This window comes from Balaenoptera musculus, chromosome 5, assembly GCF_009873245.2.
Source record: "Balaenoptera musculus isolate JJ_BM4_2016_0621 chromosome 5, mBalMus1.pri.v3, whole genome shotgun sequence".
NCBI classification, from domain to species: domain Eukaryota; kingdom Metazoa; phylum Chordata; class Mammalia; order Artiodactyla; family Balaenopteridae; genus Balaenoptera; species Balaenoptera musculus.
In genome coordinates, this window is record NC_045789.1 from 63500268 (window position 1) to 63520171 (window position 19904).

The following is a 19904-nucleotide window of genomic DNA, read 5'->3' on the forward strand; positions in this document are numbered from 1 at the left end:
ATTTAATGCCCTAAAAATATTTTAAAAACTTGAGTCATTTTGTGAACATCTGAAGTTAGATCTCTTATATTTTTATGTAGAGTTGGGTATAAAGTCATTGTGTGTCAAATAAAATTATTTTTAAATGTTATCAGTCCCAATCAGTAATTAGGACTTTTCTAAATATGTCGTCATCTTTTCAGGCAAAAATTACTATTATGAAGTTAGATGAAAGTAAATACAGAATTTCTTGGTTTACAATCCAAAATTATTGTGACATTAAAGCATGCCTCTTTCCGAACCATTTGGTCAATGCTGATGACACTTAAATAAGGAAACTTAGGCCAGTATTGCTCTAACTATACTGACATGCTGTCCTGAATGACCTACCAAGGCTGGGGAAGGGACCTGGCCTGGTTCCTCAGCTCTGTGAAGTTGCCCCCTCCTGTCTTACTCTAAATAGCTTATACAAAATCAACTTATGCACACTGTTAACACAAAATCCAGCAAGCTACAGCCCTGATGCCACCTACATTTATATATTTACTTTTTTTTTTAATTTTTATTTATTTATTTATTTATTATTTATGGCTGTGTTGGGTCTTCATTTCTGTGTGTGGGCTTTCTCTAGCTGTGGCAAGCGGGGGCCACTCTTCATCGCGGTGCGCGGGCCTCTCACTATCGCGGCCTCTCTTGTTGCAGAGCATAGGCTCCAGACACGCAGGCTCAGTAGTTGTGGCTCACGGGCCTAGTTGCTCCACAGCATGTGGGATCTTCCCAGACCAGGGCTCGAACCCGTGTCCCCTGCATTGGCAGGCAGATTCTCAACCACTGCGCCACCAGGGAAGCCCTATATATTTACTTTTTACTGTGTACATTAAACAAAGAATTCTGTTGTGCTTTTCACATATTGGATATCAGTCTTCATATTTTATTTCTAGGTTTCTTGGGAAGGGAAGAGAAAGACTAAGAAAAGAAATAAAACAGGGGAGTCAGACTGTAAAGTAACATTACACACACAACTAGCCCAATATCTTTTTATTTATTTATTTATTTATTTATTTATTTATTTTTGGCTGTGTTGGGTCTTCGTTTCTGTGCGAGGGCTTTCTCTAGTTGTGGCAAGCGGGGGCCACTCTTCATCGCGGTGTGCGGGCCTCTCACTATCGCGGCCTCTCTTGTTGCGGAGCACAGGCTCCAGGCACTCAGGCTCAGTAGTTGTGGCTCACGGGCCCAGTTGCTCCATGGCATGTGGGATCTTCCCAGACCAGGGCTCGAACCCGTGTCCCCTGCATTGGCAGGCGGACTCTCAACCACTGCGCCACCAGGGAAGCCCCCCAATATCTTTTTAATTTAAAAGATACTATCATCAAAAGGTTATATATATTTATTTATATATATATATATATATATATATATATATATATATATATATATGTCTCCTCCCTAAAATCCATATTATTCCATGATAGATTTTCACAGTGACTAGTATATATATCGATATATTTTTCAAATCTGTTCAGTTATCCATTGGGTAATGGTTTTAGAATTAAAAGATGCCATTATCATCACAGTCTGAACATTGTACCATTAGGGAGGTGTGCTTAGAAATGGTTCAGTGATTTGCTCATTATGATGACTATTTACAAAGATGTCTATTTACCTTAGCAATAAATAATCCTGATACCAAAAGAGATAATGGTCATGCACACACCGAGATGGCTGCATGCTCTTAAAATATTTACATGTAGTTTTTCCGTTAGGGCTTTCCCATTAGCAAGTGAAAGTGCGCTCCCTTCAATTTTCTCCACATCAGTCTTGCTTCTGGGGAATGCATCCTTCCATTTCTACAACTTTGGGCCATCCTTCATATTTGTTTGTGTCCTTATTGTTCTTTATGTGCTGTTCAAAAGGGCTTTTTGTCTTAATGCCTTTTCCACCACAGAAGACCCAGTTGTCTGTAAAACCAAGATGAGTAATAGATGTACTCCCCAATTCAGCAATGAGCTGCCGGGCCTCATCATTGAGTTTGGTTGCTCCATCATCATATGTTCCCATTAAGACTATTGTTCCATCTTGTATGGCCTTCAGAAACTCAATAAATGAGGCCACATTTCCTCCCCACATGTCAGAATATCTGGTTTCTATTAGATCTCCTGTTTTTCCATTTACCTAGGCAACATTGATTCCTCTTCCAACATTATTCTTAACACCACTCATTAAAACATTATCCTCCAGGCAGATTTTGGGTCCTACCACATTGGCTGCTCCACTTGCCATTTTAAAAGCAAAATGCTTCTCAGGGCAAGCTTTTGAGATCCCACACTTATATCTGGGAGGTTTTGTGGAACATGCAACTGCGTCCAATGCTGACCTTGCAAATAGGTTTCCTAAACTCGCATGCATTTTTATTTCAAATGCTTGAGAAATAACATAGAATGTCAGTAAAAAATACTGCCACAGCTACCACCAACTTTGCAGCACTTGCTACCTTCATGTTTGGTTTTTCAGTCTGTGGCACTTTTCATTAAATAAGCTCTGGCCTCCCGCCTGTCTCTCCGCCTCGTGCGCCCCCTTTCTGGCCTCCCCGCGGTCAGCCTTACAGGAGGCCGACAGGAACCACTGCCGCCTCCCACTCTCTCCTCCGGCTCCTCCCCGGTGCACGGGCTTCTCCTTGCGGTGGCTTCTCTTGTTGTGGAGCACAGGCTCTAGGCACGTGGGCTTCAGTAGTTGTGGCGTGTGGGCTCAGTAGTTGTGGCTCACAGGCTTAGTTGCTCCGTGGCATGTAGGATCTTTCCAGACTAGGGCTCGAACCCACATCCCCTGCATTGGCAGGCAGATTCTTAACCACTGCACCACCAGGGAAGCCCTGTTCTTCACTTTTGACCCCAATCATGTATTAACGGATAGAAAGTATTTCAGTCTTCTTATTTTTCTCTGCCATTGCTGATGCATTACTAGGCTCCTTTTATCTGGGCATTAGCTCATTGCTTATCTGAGTCTTCACTGGCTTCTGTTTTGCCTTGATCTCTTGGGTATGATGTCTATAGGTCTTGTCTCTATGGAGAATTAGATAGTAAACTGGCGACAGCAGTCCTTTGATTGGAGCTTAGCTTTTTCAGATGCTCAGATTTTTTTTTTATTATTACTTATTTGTACTTTTTTTCATGGCTAACATTTTTCTGATTCTTTGCCTGACAGTTTTTTTTTTTAAATAAATTTATTTATTTTTGGCTGCATTGAGTCTTCGTTGCTGTGTGCGGGCTTTCTCTAGTTGTGGCGAACAGGGGCTACTCTTCGTTGCGGTGCACAGGCTTCTCATTGCGGTGGCTTCTCTTGCTGTGGAGCACGGGCTCTAGGCGCATGTCAGATGTTTTTTCAAGCATGCTTCTTCTGAAACCTCAACATATCTCCAGATCAATGATTCCCAAACTTCTGGGAATTGTAACAACCTATCCTTACGTTTGGTTTGTATGAGATCCTACCTCCCTTTTCACCCTATCAATCCTCCAGGAAGAAGAGAACAACATTTTTGTTTTTTAATGTAAAAACAAGTAAAAAATTTTTTAGTTTTGAGGGGGTTTGGGGATGACATGACACTTAGTGGTGTATTGGAAAAGGTGTTGCAAAAAAGGAATCACTGCTGTGAATCTTGGAATAAGGTCATTTTAATCTCACTCACTATTTCCTTTTTTTTTTTTAATTGAGGTAGAAAATGCATAACATGAAATCTACCCTGTTAACAAATTAAGTGTACATACAGTATTATTAAATATATGCACATTGGTATACAGCAAATTTCTAGAACTTTCTCATCTTGCAGGAACATTGAACAGCAACTCTGCATCCCCCCTACATCTAGCCCCTGGCAACCACCATTCTACTTTCTGCTTTTATGAGTTTGACAACTTTAGATCCTTCATGTGAGTGAAATCATGCAACATTTGTTTTTCTGTGACTGGCTTATTTCACTTATGTTAGTGTCCTCAAGTGTCATCCATGTTGTAGTATATGGCAGACTAATCTCACTCACTATTTCCTAAAGTGTGACTATAAGACCCTTAAGGAAAAAAAAAAAGTCTTTTATAGTTTCTATGGGCTGTTTAAGGTTACAAATGCTCACAGTTAAGGCTTATGTTTGGGGGATCCTGCGGGGATATAAGGTCCAATTCTTTTTTATATAGTGATGAAGTAACATAAAAATTCTAGGAGAGCCTGTACAAAGAACAGTCCTTGAAAATGCATATTATCATTATTGCCGTTATCTCCTTGAGATTTAGCCATAATGACCCCAAATCAATAAATGTCCATCCATGAGGACTGTACAAATGTGGGGGGTTTTGCCATAACCCTTGAGGAAAGAACTGTATGACAAAAACAAACCCTCCTTCTCCAAAAAGAGATTATGATTAATTAAGGGACAACTCTAGTTGACGGTAGAGAAAGCTCAAAGATGTTGTGTTAGTTATTTACTGCTACACAATAAATTAGTCCAAAATTTGCAGCCTAAATAAAACAACAATGAATATCTATTATCTCATACAGTTTCCATGGGTCAGAAATTGGGGACTGGCTTATCTAGATAGTCTTTGGCTTGGGGGTCTCTCATGAGCTTGCAGTCAAGATGTCAGTGGGGACTAGTCATCTGAAAGTTTGAGGTTGGAGAATCTGTTTCCAAATTGGCTCACTCACATGCCTATTGTCATGAGAACTTAGTTCCTCATCAAGCATTGCACTGCTTGAGCATCCTAACAACATGGCAACTGGCTTCTCCCAGACCAGGTGATCTAAGAAAAAGCAAGAAAGAAGCTGCAATGCCTTTAATGACCTAGTCTCAGAATTCACATATTGTCACTTCCACCACATTCTTTTCATTAGAATGGAGTCACTAAGTCTAGCCCACATTCAAGGGGAGCAGAATTCGGCTCCACCTAAAAAGGGAGGATTTGATAAGGGGATGGGAGACCCATGAAGCAGAAGGGATGAACAGGATCTGGACCAGATACTCTAGTGATACCTGGAGACAAAGAGAAAGAGAATGTGGACACAAACTCCAATCTGTGGCTGGCATGGGGGCTAGTAGTGGGGGAGGGAACTGGGGGAACAACTGGCCAGCCAAACCAGAGAAGTGATACAGGTAAGAGTAGTGGCTTTGACCATGAGCAAGGGTGGATGCTCCAGGCCAGCCCAGGAGCTTGGCACTCCTGGAGGGGGAAGTACTTTTCCCCAATATGGCTTTCCTTTGCTGTTGCTGAACTTGAACAGTGCTATCAGGCCTTCTTCACTAGAGATGCTTCTTCAGCTCAGCAAGGAGCTGGCTCAGAACCCAGACTCCACATGGGAGGAGGGCTAACATCTTGGTGCTGTTTGCCTCTGGAGCTGCCCCTTTGAACATGTCCACCTGTTGGCATGTTCAGAACTCCATGCCTTAAGAGTGAGCCCTTTTCTGTTTTCACTATGGAGTTTGATTCCAGGGATGGCCTCTGTGTTTTCTCCAAAGCCTCTTTCTGAGACAACTTTTGTTTACCTCCTAAATTGCCCTTCTAGCCTCCTTAGACTGAGTTGATTTGTCTTGATGGATGAATCAGATTCTTGAACTCACCCTCTTTGGCTCCAGTTCTCTTGGCAGAGAACACAGGAAGATAGTTTCTGCTTATGTGCGTGTTTGGGGAGCATTTTATTTTTTCTTTGTTTTTCTGTCTCAGCCACAACCCGTGGGCGAGCCCAGCACCTGGAACCTTGACAAGCCTCTGTGTGTGCGTGGGTTGAGGTCACATAGGGAGTTCCTCCCAGTATCGTTTGTCATGTCTCCGAATTCCAGAGCAGACTGCAGTTTCCCAAATCCCAGGCTCATGGAAATTGGGGGAATTACTTTTCTGGAGCCAGCTTTATCTTACTTGTCCATGTTCCATTCATGCAAATTGGAAATACTCCCACAACTAAACTGTGTGCCGCCCTTCTGCCTGGGAAATGCAGCTGTTCATGCTTAATGCTTTTGCTCAGCGCCTTTCTAATCTCTCAGCTTCACACTGTTTAAATGGCAGCCAGCTGACTGAGAACAGATAATGTTTTTTCTGATTATTAATAAAGTACAAGGAGGTGAATTCATACAGTTCTAGTTCCACTTCTGCCAGCATCCTGGAATGAGTGTAGGCAAATGTTGAACCAGCGCCCCCATGAGAATTTGGACAAGATGGATCTTAGGGTCCTTCTACATCTAAAGGTCACTGGCTATATGATAATTTAAGAACATGGAAGTATTAATAGGGTAGGATTTATTTACCACAAGAGGAGAATCTCAGTATTGTCTCCTGTCAACCATCCCACCGGAAACGGCCTGTCAGCTGGTGCTTTTCCTCTGCACGTGGAATCAGCAATTCTTCTTTCACGCTTGGAAACAGACTTTAAAGTGGACCTTTTTCACTTAAAACCTCACATAAATGTGTTTAACATGTTTAGGGAACTGGGGTTTATGCTTTGCTGACTGTTTCTTTTAAATCCATCTTTTCCAATATAACATTATTGCTTGTCAATATAGACTTGCCCTTTTGCACTTTTAAATAGTTGCCCCAAACTTCACTCTGGTTTCTCCCACTAAAAGTCTGACCCGTGAACCCCAATTTTTAAATCTTATAAACTGACTAATAAGGCAGCATTTTGCTATAGAATCAGCCTTTATCTTTTGTCTCCTGGGTTTTATCTAAATTTTTTAACGAAATTGCTACTTTTGTATAGATTTTTAACATATGATCTATGTTAATGTAAGCATAAGAATACAGCATCAGCAACTCTGGCCATTTTATTGCTCTAGTTGAGTAGCTGGGTCAGGAACATCAACAGAGTATCCCTAAACATTGGCCTGTTTGTACCTATGAACAGCTGAGGACCAATTTTTAAATAGCCACAGTAATCAAAATTTCTACCCAAATGGTAAAACATGCCCTTGTACAAACTCTGTAATAAAAGTAGTTATAACTAGCTAGCCCCCCAAAATCTTTTAAATAACAACAAAGGAAGCCAGTCTCTTGGAATGGTTCCTAAAGTCTTGCTACTTAAACCTTTACATGAAAGCACAAAACCTGGTGTATATTTTGGTAACAGCATCAGTACACTCAGCTACTCAGGTTTGTTGATCATCTACTCGGTGCCAGGCACTGGGATACAGAATAGAACTTGAGAGAAGTTGGCCTGTCCTTACCAGCATTGAGCCCACAGTGTCATGGGGTGCGAAGACACAGTTAAAGCCCTGAGAAATTGCTGTGATGAGGGTAAATAGAGCCATACAAGAACGAGGAAGGAGGCCCTCGTTCTACTTATTGAAATATAGTTGATTTACAATGTTGGTCAATTTCTGCTGTACAGCAAAGTGACTCAGTTATACATATATATATACATTCTTTTTTATATTCTTTTCTGTTATGGTTTATCTCAGGATACTGAATATTGTTCCCTGTGCTAAACAGTAGGACCTTGTTGTTTATCCATTCTATATGTAATAGTTTGCATCAACTAACCCCAAGCTCCCGGTCCATCCCTCCCCTCCCCCAACCTTGGCAACCACAAGTCTGTTCTCTATGTCTGTGAGTCTGTTTCATAGATAGGTTCATTTGTGTCATATTTTAGATTCCACATATAGGTGGTATCATATGGTATTTGTCTTTCTCTTTCTGACTTACTTTGCTTAGCATGATAATCTCTAGGTCCATTCATGTAGCTGCAGATGGCATTATTTCATTCTCTTTTATGGATGAGTAATATTCCATTGTGTGTGTGTGTATATGTATATATTTATACACCATATCTTCTTTATCCATTCATATGTCGATGGACATTTAGATTGTTTCCATGTCTTGGCTGTTGTAAATAGTGCTGCAGTGAACATTGGGGTGCATCTGTCTTTTCGAATTATAGTTTTCTCCAGATATATGCCCAGCAGTGGGATTGCTGGATCATATGGCAACTCTATTTTTAGTCTTTTGCGGAACCTCCATACTGTTCTCCATAGTGGCTGCACCAATTTACATTCCCACCAGCAGTGTAGGGAGGGTTCCCTTTTCTCCACACCCTCTCCAGCATTTGTTATTTATAGACTTTTTTAAATGATGGCCCTTCTGACCAGTGTGAGGTGGTACCTTATTGTAGTTTTGATTTGCATTTCTCTAATAATTAGCAATGTTGAACATCTTTTCATGTGCCTTTTGGCCATTTGTATGTCTTCTTTGGAGAAATGTCTATTTAGGTCTTCTGCCCATTTTTCAGTTGGGTTATTTGTTTTTTTGTTATTGAGTTGTATGAGCTGTTCATATATTTTGGAAATTAAGCCCTTGTTGGTTGCATCATTTGCAAATATTTTCTCCCAGTTCATAGGTTGTCTTTTTGTTTTGTTTATGATTTCCTTTGCTGTGCAAAAGCTTATAAGTTTGATTAGGTCCCATTTGTTTACTTTTGCTTTTATTTCTATTGCCTTGAGATACTGACCTAAGAAAACATTGGTACGATTTAGATCAGAGAATGTTTCGCCTATGTTCTCTTTTAGGAGTTTTATGGTATCATGTCTTATGTTTAACTCTTTAAGCCATTTTGAGTTTATTTTTGTGTATGGTGTGAGGGTTTCTTATAACTTCATTGATTTACATGTGGCTGTACAAATTACCCAACACCACTTGCTGAAGAGACTGTCCTCCCCATTGTATATTCTTGACGAGGCCCCCATTCTAAATAAGGGGGAGGGGGATGAGGAAAGACATCAAGGGAGGTTTGTCAAACAAAAAGATAACTGAGATCTAAAGGATATCTAGGGGTTAACCAGGCAAAGATGGGGAGGAATGGGAAATGGGGAGAATGTTCCAGGAAAAGGAATGACATGCCCAAAGGCTAGGGGCCAGGGAGAGCAGGACACATTTGAGGAACACTGAAGCTCATTATGGCTGGAGCTCAGAGTTCAGGAGGGACGAGGCAAGAAAGGAGGCTGGGAACATACTCAGGGCCAGATCTTATTTATTCTGGATTTTATAGTTTAAATAAATGTAGTCATTTCGAACCCTTCTCCCCTTTCTGGCAGTTAAATTTTTTCTCAAGATGAAGATGTAAATCTGAAACATATCTAAGCCCAAAGAGGAGACATTTTCACTAATAGAAGGATTGCTTGGCTCTGCCCATGAATGTTTACTAACTGTTAACATTGACATTTAAAGTTTTCTATTAAAAAAAAAAAAAAAAAAGGGCTTCCGTGGTTGCGCAGTGGTTAAGAATCCGCCTGCCAATGCAGGGGACACAGGTTCGAGCCCTGGTCCGGGAAGATCCCCCATGCTGTGGAACAAATAAGCCCATGCACCACAACTACTGAGCCTGCACTCTAGAGCCCGCAAGCCACAACTACTGAGCCCACACACCACAACTGCTGAAGCCTGCACGCCTAGAGCCCGTGCTCTGCAACAAGAGAAGCCACCACAATGAGAAGCCTGCGCACCACAACGAAGAGTAGCCCCCGCTTGCCGCAACTAGAGAAAGCCCGCATGCAGCAACAAAGACCCAACACAGCCAAAAATCAATAAATAAATTTATAAAAATAAAATATAAAGTTTTCATAGGATTCCTGCCTATATAAGGTACTTTCTAAGAAGATGGCATCTTCTTAATGATTTGCAAAACAAAACATGAAGCATATTTTCAAATACTGATTTTCACATTAAACATTCATTGAAACCATTCAAATCTAACGAAAAGGCCTGGCGTTCTCAGACTGTTTTATTCTAAGATGTGGGTAGGACTCTATGTGGTCGTGGTAGAGTTAACATCTGCTGAGCATTCAGTATGAGCAGGATAATTCTGACCTGTTTGGGGTTACAAGTCCAAACTGCTTACCCAGAACCCCTCAGAAAATACCCCTGAAACATTTCAGGCCGGAGTGTGAATGGTGAGCCATGACCTCTGTTTAGGATTCTCACAATTGTGTAATCTTTTCTCCAAAAGACATTAATGTTTTCATTATCTTGTTTTTCTTTTCTTCATGATAACTTGTAGACATACCTAATCTCCTTGCCTTGACACTGAAAACCGCTGCAATCTAGTCTGCCCTCCAGTTCTCAAGATTTCTTTTCCTTCTCTCCAAACCCCTCACCCTCCAACAAAACAAAGCAAGAAGGGACACTTCAGCAATACTGGGTTGTGTAGAGAGGCACCACAGGAGCCTAGGGAAAGCTCTAGGTTTGGACTCAGAAAACGTAGATTCATGTCCTGGACACACCACTCCCAGGCTTGGGGACTTTGCACAAGACACTCAACGTTAGTGAACCTCAATATCTTTATCTGTAAAATGACTTGCTTAGCTGATTGTTGGGAAAGTCAAAATGAAGTAATAGATATAAAAACTCTCTGTGGGCTGTAAACCCTAACGCCAGTATACAGCGACATCTCACCTCTTCGAGTGGGCTGACCCCCTCGCTTGGAATTTCCTTACCAACCCCACCCACTGCCTTTAACTTTGAAAGCCCTTTTCCTCTTCCATGAATTCAGTTCTGACCTACTCAGTCAGAATGCTTTTTATATTTATATCATAGGACCAGTCATACTCCTTCCATATTATAATTGATTCTGTACTTGTATTCTAGTCTACACTTTGTGGATTCTAAATCCATATCAGATAGGAGTCCAACCCCGTCATCTTTCCATTCCTCCTGTTGCCCAGCACAGCACTTAGTTTGTGGAGGACCTGAATGAATTAATCCACTCCTTGTTTTTACCTGCTTAGTGCCATACAATGCTGAAATTCGATTTAGTTAGTTTCATTGTGAGTCTTTCTCAACTTTTATACCTTTTTCCATAGGGATTTTCCCTTAAGGAGTAACTTCATCTAGGCAACAGTAGAAGTTAGTGCTCTCATTACAGGAAATGAATATTAATGATGAATGGATGACATTTTTCTTTTGATAACCCCTAACTAATAGGAATTAAACCACTGTTTAGTTGCGGCATGTGGGCTCTTAGTTGTGGCGTGCGGGATCTAGTTCCCTGACCAGGGATGGAACCCGGGGCCCCCGCATTGGGAGCGAGCGCAGAGTCTTAACCACTGGACCACCAGGGAAGTCCCTGGCCAACCCAGTGTTACATCTGTTGATCAGTATGTTCCAAAAATATCTGTTCTTTAATTGTCTGAGCATGTTATGACATTGGGAAAGCTATCTAGTGCTGACACTGGAGTATTTGTGGATCTGTTATTCCTCATTATTGCTGTGTAGGTTAAAATGCTGCTTGCTTATTTTCCAAAGCATTATTCAGAACTGTCTGTGAGTGAGGTTAAGCTCTCTCAGCTGCAGAGATCATGACTGTTTTTACAGAGGCCAAGCTCCCGTGGATATGTGGGCGGAAGCAGGTTTCATGATTACCAGCGTCATGCTTGTCCCGGGGGTCTTGTCTCAGTTTATCTATTTGAGTCTACTTTCTTCTCTTCAAGTGTCAGTTTAACTGATTTACAGGCTCAGAGACCATAATCCTTTCCCATGGACTAGATAAGTCTGGGCTGCCTTCCACCCCTTGTTCACAGGCAGAGCAGGCATCACCCCCTTGTGAACCAGCCTCATCTTTGAAGCCCCCAGCTTGCTAAAGGGGTCACACGTTTGCTAGAGAGATTCCCTGAGAATGTACCCAAAAGGCAAGGACTAAGGAGGCATAAAGCACAGCTTCTACGTCAATTTTGGGAAAATCCTGGACATTTTCTTCCCCAAGTTTGTAAAGAACAAGTTTCCTGCTTTTATGCATATGGCTGCTCTAAAGAGGTGCCCAGTCTGAAATCCCAGCTACTGCTCTGGAAGGAAATTACTTTCCTTTACTTCAACAGAAGAATAGAATCTCCAAGGCTGGAGCTGGCGGCTGCCCTAGAAGAAACACCTGCAGAGGGAAAGGACGTTTCTGTGACAGGCCGCATAGCACCCTTCACGTGCAGTTGCTCCCAGTCCTTGTAGAGATGCGGTATCTTAACCTTTAAAACCCAGTTTACTATTGAAACCATGAGAGCCCCTTTTTTTCCTGCATTGTGAAAGGAATTAACAACTCAAGGAAAACAAATCTCAAAAAAAAAGAAAAGAAAAAGACCCACTAATTATAGAAAAATAATCACTGTCTGAAAATAATCAAGATGCCAAAGTAAAGCTGTCTGGTCCTATAAATACCAGTAAGAGCAGCAAAGAGCATTTTTATGCCCCCAGAGACCCTCCTTCTGGGGTAACTACTCGCCTATGAGGGAGCATAGCTTTCCTTTACCTGGTTCCCACCTTTCTTTTTTTTTGTTTTTAATTGATTTATTTTTTATTTATTTATTTATTTTTGGCTGCATTGGGTCTTTGTTGCTGCGCGCAGGCTTTCTCTGGTTACTGTGAGCGGGGGCTACTCTTCGTTGCAGTGCGAGGGCTTCTCATTGTAGTGGCTTCTCTTGTTGCGGAGCTCGGGCTTTAGGCGCACAGGCTCAGTAGTTGTGGCTCGCCGGCTCTAGAGCGCAGGCTCAGTGGTTGTGGCGCACGGGCTTTGTTGCTCCATGGCACGTGGGATCTTCCCAGACCAGGGCTCAAACCTGTGTTCCCTGCATTGGCAGGTGAATTCTTAACCACTGTGCCACCAGAGAAGTCTGGTTCCCACTTTTCATAGCTCACACCCAGCAGGGTGGGCTCCAGGTCAACCTCCACCCAACAAGAGCAAGCAAGACTTGCCTCACTAATGAAAAATACAAAACTCTTATTCAAAGTCCCCCAGTTCCTCTTAGAAAGGTCTTCCTCCCCCGTGATGAGAGACCTGCCCATTTCCCTGATTTTCAGAGCAGTGTTACTTGGCACTTCTGAGCCTCTTTGAACAATCCAGCTCTTCCAAGCTCAGATGGTCCACTGCACCCACATCTAGCACCTTCTGTAATGTGAACTTCCTCTCAGTACTCAGAAAGAATGTCTTGTTATACTGGGAACACACAGTATGTCCACAAAGCAAGTACACAGTAGCAAATGTAGTAAGTACTCAGGACGCACGCGAGAAGGATTAGCCCACGGGTAAGAGGAACGTTCTGTTCCAGTTTGAGCCTGGAGGGCAGTGCTAGAAAAGTGCAGAACATGGGAGAAGGAACCTAAATCCTACTAGGAAGTGGGGAGGAAATCTGAGAACACTCAGCAAAGCAGAGATAAACAAAGGATGAGACTGGGGGTAAATAGCTGAGAGCTTTCAAGTCTGTGGAGATCACAGAGGAGTACAGAAAATAACCAGAGGGCACAAGTGAAGGAGGGGAAAACACTGAGAAAGAACAGGGGGAGCCGTTATGCGCGGCTGATTAATGTCTGGGGTTTTGGGCCAAGGAGGCAACTGTAACCATGAGAGCTCTAGAGACTGGGGCCTGACGGGCGAAGACATCACCGGGTAAAAATGCCAGCCAGGCACAGGCACGGCATGCCCCGCACTGTGTTCATGGTTGGGGGGGACGGAGGGGGCCGTGCCTCACACAGATCCCTTGTGTTTAATGCGGCTCCAGACCCTCGCAAAGCCGAGTTGAACGCGTCTTAGCAGAGAGGCGATCTGACTCTAAATGAGCAAAGGCAAAGGGTCCGGATTTAGTGGGCTCTTAAATGAGACCCACAGACTCCAGACGGACGCAGAGCCCCATCTCTGGCACTGCCATCAAGGGTAGAAATTCCGAGGGCAGGAGAGGGGCAGGGGCGGGGCTGGGGATGTGAACTAAAAGCTTTATTTTAGGAAAATGGAAAACGGCACAGAAGGAGAACTACTGAGACTCTGAGAGCAGGCACCTCAAAGCTTGTGACAAAGGGGGGGAGGTCAGACATGGCCCACCGTCCCCCCCATGGAGCTAGAGCGATAATAGTAACAGTAAGAAGGTTATCGGGTATCCATACCCTTCACGCCAGCTCCTGGAACTTTCCTCTCTTCTCCTTAAATGCTTGCGCCTCCCAGTGTCCTCGGCCTCTCCCTGAAAAGCCTTGGGAGCGATGTTTCTCCAAATCTGTCCTCCTCTTCTCCTCTCGTACTTTCCACCGTTGTGTTGTCTTTGTCATCTGAGCATCTCCTGCTCTGAAGCCGTGTTTTAATTGAGTGGTTCTACCCGGGGAGTTGAAGAAAATTAATTCCAGTGCCAGACCCCACACCCAGACCAACGCCCAGACCAACGCGAAGCTCTGGGAATGCAGCCCAGGCCCGCGTACTAGTTAACCGCTCCCAGAGGAGCCCAGCGTGCAGCCAGGATTGGCAGCCTCTGTAAGACAGCATCCTTCTTAGAGGCCGGGTCCCGGGTGGCTGGGGCTTGCCCTGTTGTCTGGTGCCTGTTACTCCTGCAGATGCCCCTCTGCGAGATCTCTTCCAACCTGCATAACCTTCCAGAGACTGAACAAATCTCCTCTTTTTGATAATTCCTAATCTAAAAGGGTGACCCGGTACTGCACTGTCAGTCCCCACCGTCTGCTTCCAGGGTGCTCAGCCTGGCCTGAGGGATTTACTGGGCCTCCTACAATGTAAATCTCTTCCTTGGACGAAGTGGAGTTGAGGGCTTATCTAGTTCTCAGGGAGCCGAAGAACTTTAGTCTTCTACTAAAGACCCCAGGTGGGAAGGCTCCCTGGAGCCCGGGCTGTCTAGTAGACAGGGAACAGAAGTGGCCCCATGGTAGCATCTTCCCAGGGCCTCCTGGGAGCTCAGGCCTCAGCCCTCTTCAGCTTTCCAAAATGTTCCAGGCACTAGGCTTAGCAAGTCCAACCCTCCTGAAGTTGAAGGCCACTTGGCGGTCCCTCATATCCTTCCCCCTAGGGGCAGGGTTCAGGAGCATCTCTTTCTTTGGACTACATCCCTTGTTAGTCAGCTCGGGGCCTATGGACAGAGACTAAGCTTTGAGGGTGGGTGAGCCTCCAGGTTCTGGACGACTTCCCCTTACAGCTCACAGCTCGGTTCAGGAAACACTTCTGGTGCCTGACGATGCCAGGCACTGGGGGTGTGTATGGAAGGCAAGGACTCAAAGATGAAGTGTCCTGGGGGAACTTGCTCTCTGGGTTTCTAGGAAGCTCAGAATCAGGTGGCAATAAGTGCCCTCCTGTGGAAACTTCCCCACCCAGTTCTGTGCTTGCAGAATAGGAAAAAGTGACCCCAAATTTTAACATGTTGGATTTAAGGTGAGTCATAGCCCAGATAGGACAGGCCCATGAAATGTGGGGAAGAAAAGTATTTCCAAGGCTCCATTAGCATGAACAAGATACACCCACATAACTAGCGAGTTTCCCTTCATAAAGGTACTCTGTAGGAAGTCAGTTCTTCCATATGCTCAAAGCACATAAAAATGTAGCCCGCTAATGTAACCTGTGTGGACGTCAGCCATGCCGGTGTTGTGATGGCAGTTTAGCTATTCCAGCTCCGTGGGAGCTTTGCCGGATCCGTGAGCTCCTCCCTTGGCGATGTTGCTGACACAGCCCCAGGTTAGCTCAGCCACCACAGGGCCACCAGAGTGATCTCTCCACCTTACACATCTGAACTTGGCTTTAAATCCTTCATGGATTTATTTTACCTAGTGCAGCGTTGCTCCAAGGATGACCCCAGACCACACGTACCAGAGTCACCTGTGGGTGGGAACCTCAGCCTGGAGTCAGACCCTTGGTTATTATTCTATCATTTTGTGCTGGGTCCATACTTGTTAGGGGAAAAGAATAAGAAGACATCATCAAATAAGAGATTGGGTTTGCAAGCAACAAATTATAAGAAACAGCAACTTCTTTATGTTCCATGGTCAGTTCAAACTTAGGATAATTCTGAGACATTGCAAGAGTCACAATCATAGAAACACATCTGAATACTATGATATCTACTACAGAAAAAAAAAAAGATTAATACACTCTAAGAAGATTCTCAGTATCAAAGATTGGAGCCAAAATGGGGTGTCTCATTAACCCAGAGATAACTAGCTGTCAGCCAGGAAATGTAATTCACAGGATCTGTATATGCCGTTACCAGGGTTGCATCATACTGGACAGTCTGCTTTCAGATGAACTGCCCCTGCAGATAAGTGGCTGGTTGCTAAGCAGTGTCTTAGCTGTCTACTCCCCCGCTTTACCTGGGATGGGGTGGAGTGAGAATGGGCTGGGTGTCAGCAGCGAGCTGATGGAATTCCCTCCAGAGAAGCTGTCCATGGGAGAGCGAGCCAAAGCTGTCTTCCTTCCATATGCAGGAACCCACCCAGCCTGCCAGGGCTAAAGTGTAAACTTGACAGTGTTTACCTTGGTACCACTGGTCCCCCAGTCTGTTTCCTTTCTCTCTGTGGGGTTCGGCACCTCCTCATTGCCCAAATCCGCAAATCTAAGCCCAAACTCATTCTTTCCCCCTTCTCCAATCCAAGGCCTTCCTCAGACAGACACCCTGGCTTCTGTCCGTGGTGTCGCCGCCTCCTCTTACCCAGCCCACAGCTTTTGACTCATTCTCTCTTCCCCATATCCAGTCAGTTCCCAGGTAGTGTTGGTTCTTCCTGAATAATCTCTCGATTCTGCCTCTTTCCTTTCTGTTCCCATTGCTACCACCTTGATTTAGGCTTCTAATCCCCACCCTGTCCCAGTCCTGCTGCAAAGGCCTCCAAAGTCATCTCCTGAAATGCCACTTGAATCACATCTCTCCAACATTTAGAGACGCAATGGACCACAAAGTGTCCCCCCCGCCTCCTTCCTTTGTGCTCCACACCCGAATCTCAGCTATGCTCTCCCCGAGCAGACTGGGGTGCTTGCTGTTCCACCAGCCAGCTGGTGTTTTCCTGCCTCCACACCTCTGCTCAGGCAGGTCTCTGAAGTTGAAAACCTTCCTTGAGAGAAAGTTTTACTTCAGAACTTCAGGGCCTGCTCAGATACCAGCTCCTTTTGCCAGCCACCCCAGCTCCAAACGATGTGTCATCTCCATTCTCTGAAGAAGCAATTTTTATTAGCTCCAGTCATAAGGATTTACTTTGAAATAAAAGCAGTAACTAATACTTACTGAGTGTTTACCCCATGCCAGGTACTGTGCTAATTGCTGTATCTTGTTTGATCTTTCCGAAAATCTAATGACTTAGGTATTATCCCATTTCACAGATGAATAAACTGAGAAAAGTTAAATAACTTGTTCAGTGTCACATAACTCAGAAGTGGTAGAGCAGTCTATTACCTTCCTAGCATTTTAATCTCAGTCTATATGTGTTAAGCCTCCCCATCCCACCTCAATATATTGTATCCGAAAAAGAGGAAGCATTTCTTACATACTTTTACCCCCAGCAGTGTTTGGGAGAACCCCATCATTATAAACTTTTGGGTCTTCGCTCACACTAAAATGTAAATGACCAACAGTAGCAACCATAACGAGATGACTTTGCCTTAAACAAAAACCCTGAAGTTAAATCTGGCCTATGGTGCTTAAGATTTAGTACTTTTTTCTCCTGCCCTTACTGTCCTCAGCTGATACCCATGAGACCGTGTGCCAGATTCTCATACCTAGGGTCAGCTGCTGTATCACCGCACCTCTAGAAGTTCCCGAAATGACTTGCCTTGGCAGATGGCTCTGCCCTTTAATTAGCCATACAGCTCCTGCTTCCCCTTAGTTAATATCAGGAAGTTTCCACATATTTCATCCCCTTCCCCCTCTTGGCCATAGTGCCTTCCTACTATTCTTTTCCCATTTTGTACTTTTGTTTGGTGCTTTTCCCTTCAATGTGTTATCGGAATCCAATCTGGGGATTTTTGCCAAGTTGTCTGAACTCTATCTCCATATGTGGTGTCTCACTTCGTTCCTAAACCCTCCTTTTTTGGTATGAATGCACATACTCTCTGTGAGCTATTTTAGGACCCAGCATCATTAAGAGACAAGATGAGTGTGGTTTGCAAATCTACCATAACTTGGAGAAGTCTTTATACTCGACTCTCTTAGCCATGTTAATAAGTACTCAGTGAGAGCTATAATGTGAATAATATAACCCAGCATATTGCAGACACCCTGTTTTTGATTTGAGGTTGATTGATGATCGTTTCCCCACAGCAGATCTACCCTTCTCATTGGAACTTTCTTGGCTAATATATATTTAAATTATTTTACACCCGTGATTGTATACAAATTGGTTGTTGAGTGGGCAGTAGCCAAGAAACCTTGTTTATGGCAAGAGGAAGTCAAGTGGAAGATTAAAGAAAGTCACAGTGAATAATCTTCCAGTTGATAAATAAGAAGTGACTATAGCACCACTTTGGTTAGGTACCTTGGCAAATGTGTACACTGGTATATTTTCAAGATAGTGGCTATCTTCTTAGTTCCGTATGAGTAGTCATGTTATGTTCTGAATTGACTGCTGCCCTTTTTCCACTACATACAATCTGGTCTGACCCTCCTCCCAATGAACACGAAGCACATCTGATTCCAGAGTTTCTAGCTCAGTTATGACTCTATCAGGACACTGGCATCTTCAGTTAGCCCTGCTAAGGAAAGCACTAGAGAATAATGATGGACTAAGCTGTGTGGCACTAACTCTGAACTCAACAAGATTTCAGAGAAGAAATAAGTGCAAACTGGAGCTGTAAAAAAAAAAAGTCAAAAAGGAGATGAAACTTCAGCCTTAGAGCTCCAAATAAAGGGTAGGGCATACATAATAGATGAGAGGAAGGAGGACATCCCAAGTAGGCAAGTGCATCAGCATAAGCAAAGGTTCTAGAAGTGGTAATAAGCATGTAATGAGAGAGTGAGCGTGAATGCTAGGAGCAGAGAATGAGTTTTGGTAGAAATAAGAAAGAAGAATGAATTTGTAGGGTAAACATGGGAGAGATCATGGGAAAGCAACAATGAAAACAAATGTGGTTGAATAGGATATCAACAAAATTGAACAAAAATTGACTGTTAAGGAGAATTTGACTTTTGACCGTTTCCCAGGTTCAATGGAGTATGTATATTTAGCTCCAAAACGTGACCTCTCCTAACATCTTCTGTGCAGCTTTTCCAGATTAAAAAATTGGCTAACTAGGTAGCCACTGATACCTTTATAATCAAGCTCTGTTTTTTTCATCACTGGGAGAATGAACTTTGTTATGAGTCATGTACAGTGCATTTAGGTAGATGAGGTGGTGCATTGGACTGACTTGTAGGGAATGAGAGCTCCCAGAACCAGGCAGTGGAGCCTCAAAACTTCATGGATGTCAAAGATGCCATATGACTGTGCTCTAGGACACATTCATGATGGGTACATTCACTTCCAACCCAAAAAGAAAATTCTTAGACCTGCCCTGGTTTCTTCTGTATAAATGGGTAAGTGACTTGTCCAAGGTCTCTTGGCTATAAGCAGTAGACAAGGATCCAGAGCCGAGTGTTCTCTTCCCAAAAGTGCTTTGGGTATTTTTGTTTGTTTGTTTTAATGGTAACATGGTGAGGGCATCTCAGGTCATGTCTGGGGAGTGTTTTGTGCTCTGTAAGAGACTAGGAAATTGTTCACATGTTTCTTTTATATTATTCCCATGCTTTTTATAGGATAACAAATTTTAACTCTGTCCTCTCCTACAATTTTATGTAAGATCAGTTTGAATCAATTTCTCATCAAGTTCAAAATTAATTCTATTTCAGGGTCTTTTTCTCATGACATTTGCGTGTTTTGTGAGAACTGCCCTTCTTTACCTCTTCAGAATCAAATTGAAATATTCCAAATTTAAATCCATCGACAATTCTTCCTTTTCTATATCTTTAGTGATTTTTCAGACCATAGCTAATTTTAGGTTATAATTGAATAAGCAATCTGTGGTCTGTGGGTCATTTGTCTAGAATTTAATTAAGAGTGTCTGAGGGGGAGGATGTAGACTTAGGTGGGCATTCCATAGCAGAACCTGACTCCTTCCAGGTAGTTTTAAGGTGACACTGGTTCCTTAAATTGAATTCTAGTTTTCTTCCAAACTTAAAACTTTCTTCGGGCTTCCCT

General features: G+C 43.3%; 1 protein-coding gene and 1 pseudogene across 1 annotated transcript in view; one reads left to right on the forward strand and one right to left on the reverse strand.

Annotated features, from left to right (window-relative positions):
• Nucleotides 1-19904, forward strand: part of IGFBP7 (insulin like growth factor binding protein 7) — a 75322-nt gene that overhangs the window by 39622 nt on the left and 15796 nt on the right. The gene's annotated exons all lie outside the window — the stretch shown is intronic.
• Nucleotides 1617-2574, reverse strand: LOC118895592 (annotated as a pseudogene).